Source organism: Triticum aestivum, chromosome 2A (genome assembly GCF_018294505.1).
Source record: "Triticum aestivum cultivar Chinese Spring chromosome 2A, IWGSC CS RefSeq v2.1, whole genome shotgun sequence".
NCBI lineage: Eukaryota > Viridiplantae > Streptophyta > Magnoliopsida > Poales > Poaceae > Triticum > Triticum aestivum.
Genome location: NC_057797.1, coordinates 342,636,969 through 342,641,710, shown reverse-complemented (window position 1 = coordinate 342,641,710; position 4,742 = coordinate 342,636,969).

Sequence of the window (4,742 nt, the reverse complement as noted above, 5' to 3'; positions counted from 1 at the left end):
TAATTCTTCGCGGTGCCATACCAACTGACTCAAACATAGGTGGCTTCGGCCACCGCCCTCTGTTTGGAGAGGTTGTGTCGCTTGTTTGGTCCTTGTGGTCCTTTGTCTTTCTTTCTTCGAGCCGAGCATGTGTTTGAGTTGCCTCGTGTTTGTGTTCTTGGTGTGTCCGTTCATTTGAAGGGTGTATTGCAAAGGCTGTTTTTCTCTTTTACGAAACATGCATTTTCTTGGGTCTGCGGTACTACCGTGGCATGCCATGGTACTACCGCGGGAGTTGCGCACAGTACTACCGCACCCAGCACGACAGTAATTTTTTACTACCGCTGGACGAGCGGTACTACCGCCCAGTGTGCGGTACTTCCGCCCGGGCGATACTACCGCGGTGACCCGCGGTACTACCGCGTAGACGCGAGCACGTGGGGGTTAAGAGCGGGCAGGGGGAGTTCCAACTCCCCCATACCCATTCAACTCTTTTTTCCCATGAAGTCTCTCTCTCTCTCTCATGCCCAAGAACGGCGCCGGAGGACCTTGCCGGATCTACGTCTTCGGCCGCTCTCCTCGCATTCTGACTGGTGGGATCGATCCTCACCTCACCCTCTTGTCATGGAACAAGGTTTCTCCCCAAATCCCTCTCTCTTTGGTTTGTTCTTTCATCTCTAGATTTTTGGTGAGATGCATGTTGTTCTTGAGATTTTAGGCCAAATCTTTGCAAGAGTAGGATGTAGGAGAGTAGTAATGCGTAGAGTTGGTATTGGTATGTTGCCCCTTGATAGATTTGATCAACCGTAGTACCGCTCCGTTGTCGCGGCTGTGCTCAGATCCATTTGTGTTTCAGATCCGACCCCGTGCGGTACTACTGCTCCTCATGAGCGGTACTACTGCGCGAGGCACGGAAGTAAAATTTTACTTCCGCCCCAGGCATGGTACTACCGTGCCATTCTGGCGCGGTACTACCGTGGCTAGAGCAGCACTAAAATTTTAATTCCGTGCATCCATGCGGTACTACCGTTGATGTCAAATCTTCCAAATGGCAATTACCCAATGCTATTTCTACTTGTTTCACTTGTGTTACTGTGGTCTTTGCATTGATCCTTCTCGCTTCTCTTGCGTGTTCTTGTGTTTTGTGTCATAGGTGGTGGCTCCAGTTCCAATGTCCGTCGTTCCAATCCTAGCCATGACACGGGCTCCAAGTGTCTGTGCAACCAAGATGAAGCTCTAGAGGTCGCCAATGCCCCCCAACGCAGAACCAAAACCACCGCCACCAAGAACAAGGAGCCCTCCATGGGCATGGATGAGATACCACTTGCTGAGTTTGTCACTCGAAGGAGGATCAACCCCTATGTGAATCCCCGTGCCAACTTTAGAGGGAATGATTTGTTCTGGACCAAGCAGCAGAATCTTATCTATCTGGATGTGATCAAGGCCAAGCAGAACATCTACATGGACATGCACTGGAATGACATGAATCACATGAGGCAGGATAAGCACCGTGACCATTTTGGTGAGGCTTTGGACCTGGTGTAGCAGTTTGGCATTGAGGGCGTGATCTCTTTCCACCTGGACTTTGACCCTGAGATTGTGGCCCAGTTCTTTGCTTCGGTCCACTTCCATACTGAAGAGGAACGGTCCATGACTTGGATGACCAATGGACAACAGATGACTGCTAAATGGAAGGACTTCATGGCTTTGCTGCAGGTGCCTGATGAGGGTCTCAACATGCCCGTTGGTGTCTGCCCTCATGCCAACCTCGAGTCCACTAGCAAGAACAAGCTTCAGCAATTCTATGTTGAGAAGACTCTTCCCAGTGGCAAGAACGCGTGGGTGCTGAACCCATTCCTTGACATCATGCACCGGATCTTCCGCAACTCCCTCTTTCCCTGCATTGGTGACAAGGACAAGGTGCATGCCTATCTCGTGGGTATGATGCTCATTTGTGAGGAGGCGCGTCACGCTCAGACACAACCACTTGACGTCTCACACATCATGTGGTGCGAGCTACGGTTTGCGGTGTTCAACCGTAAGGTACCCATCTATGGACCTTACATGTTTCTCTTGATCACGAGGACTTGGGAGAACCTCTATCCTGATGAGGAGCTTGTTGCACCTGACTGGATCCATCACTACCCCATCAAGCTCCGCATCAAGCCTCAGTGGGCTAACACCACTACTCGTGCTGAGGCAGAGGCTGCTAGATTGGATGTTGATGAGGATGAGATTGAGGAGGAGGAAGCGGATGAGGACAGCTCTGCTGGGTATGCTCCTCCCTCTACTAAGCCTTCTTGGGCTAAGAAGCTAAAGAACAAGATGATGGCTCTGTTCTGTATGCAGGCCAAGGGCCAGTACCGGACCCATGTTGCTTCCAAGGAGATTCGCCGCCGCGACAAGAGGATCTTGAGGACGTTTGGCGAGGAGATATCCAGCGGGTCCGAGAAGCACATCACGCCAGAGGCAGAATGGATGACAAAGCAGGGCTGCCAGTGGACTGATTTGAGGAGAAGCCCATCCCCGATGCGGAGTTCGACGAGGAGCGTGACGAGTGATCGCTTCAGCTTGAGCTACCACATGTGTCGTAGGTGTCCTCTCTGCCCTTTTTGGTGTCTCGATGCCAAAGGGGGGGGAGAGTGTAGGATTTGCGTCTCGTGTGTCGTGTTGTTTCGCTTTGTCTCTCCACTTTTGTTTCGTTGGACCTCATTTCCTTTGGTTTGTTTTGTGCTTGTGAGACCAGGTTCTCTTTCATATGGTGTAAGACATATGCACTCTAGTGTACCTTATTGTCTTTCGTAGCCCGTGAGCCTATGTTTTCTTGTGCCATTTACTTTATGCTCATAGTGATTATCTTGCATCCTTGCTTAATGTTAGCTATATTGTTGCAAGATATGCCTTGTCTATAAAATATAGGGGCTGTGTTGATCCGAATATGTGTGTCGTGCAGTCCAAAGCATTTCTCTAGAAAGCACACATCTAGGGGGAGCCCGTCTATATTTTATAGATGTGGGGTTTGCCTATGTTTTATTCTTATCCCTATGTGCAAATCCCGTATTGTCATCAATCCACCAAAAAGGGGGAGATTGTAAGGGCATATTTATCCCTTAGTTGTTTTGGTGATTGATGACAATGCATTTGCGGACTAATCGTGTGCATTGAGCTTTTCAGACATATCATGACTAGGCACAAGACGATTTGGTGCCCCTCGAAGACTATTGAAGACGGTGTTTATCTATGTTTCTTTTTAGTGGATTTGAGTCGTAGGAAAGCCGCACTATTAAGAGGGGGTCCGCGTTGGAAAGGTTTGGGTGGAATCAACACATACACGTCTGTTCCTTTTTGCACCACCTTACCTTTGGCTCTTTGGGGAATCCTCTATTTCTTCGTGTCTTTGAAAAATGAAGGACTCCTAGTGTTGTTGTTCTGGGACATGCGGTAGTACTGCTCTTCTGAGCGGTAGTACCGGCCGTAGGCGCGGTAGTACCGCAGGTACTCACGGTAGTACCGCTCCTTGGGAGCGGTAGTACCGTGGCCTTTGGCCAGGCTCAGCTGCTCGAGCGGCTGTAGGGGCGGATGTAATTTTTTACATCCGCACCCTACGCGGTAGTACCGCCCCATGGGCGCGGTAGTACCTTGAGCCCTGGCCTAGCACAGCAACATGAGCGGAAGTAGGGGCGGATGTAATTTTTTACATCCGCGCTCTATGCGGTAGTACCGCTTGTCAGGTGTTGTAGTACCGTGTCAGATTTTTGCATGAATCGGAACTCAGCGGAAGTTGCTATGGATGTATTTTTATATGTCTGTGCCTTCTCAGTCTAGACCAACCCTGTCTTGCGGTAGTACCATAAGGGGATGCGGTAGTACCGCTCCAGCAATTCTACCGCCCTTGCCACAGGCTGGTCTAGCTCCTGCTGCGCCAGCGGTAGTACTGCAGTACTTCCCCTCAAAAGGAAGGAACTTCCGTAAAACATCCTTGTCTTCACTGGCTCCACTCTTGGTTATCTCGTGCCTTTACTTGTGCAAGCTTATTTGTGTTATATCCCTTGCTTGCTTGTGTACTTGTTATTGTTGCATCATATAGGTTGCTCACCTAGTGTGATGCCCGGATAATCAAACTACAGCGAACCTCTGCTAATGATGCCACGTCACCTCGATTACTCTTGTTAACCTCACAATAATTCAATCCCATCTAAATTCAAAATTGAAAATGAAGTCAAACGGTAAAAGTTTTCAAATGTCAAAACAAAAATGTTCAATGGGTTTAAAATATTCACTAGTAATTGTTATGCCTTAACCAACATTTTTTATAGATGCTTAAAATGGCACTGGATATGAAAACAGTACCAAAACAGCCCCATTCAAGTCATTTCCCTTTTAATCAAAATACAAACAACCTCAAACCACTCCCAAACTTTTTAAGGCAGTGAGGTATTTTAAATACTAAATATTGAGACCGACCACACATTTTACAAACGTGGATTCTTGTTAAAGTGCAACATGAAGTAAAATAGAAAACAAAACAAAAAGAAAGAGAAGGAAACAAAATAAACAAAAGACCCCCCGTTTCCCCTGGCCAACTGGGCCAAGGCCCAACCGGCCCCTCACTCCCCATAACCCCCGACCGATGGGAAACCCTAGCCCGTAACCCCCACTCCCCCCCTCCCCGATCCCACTCGTCTCCCCACCTCGCCCCCGAGTGGATCTGGATCGGGGGCAATCGACGCCCCCGACCCATCGCGCGCCATCACCCCACCGGC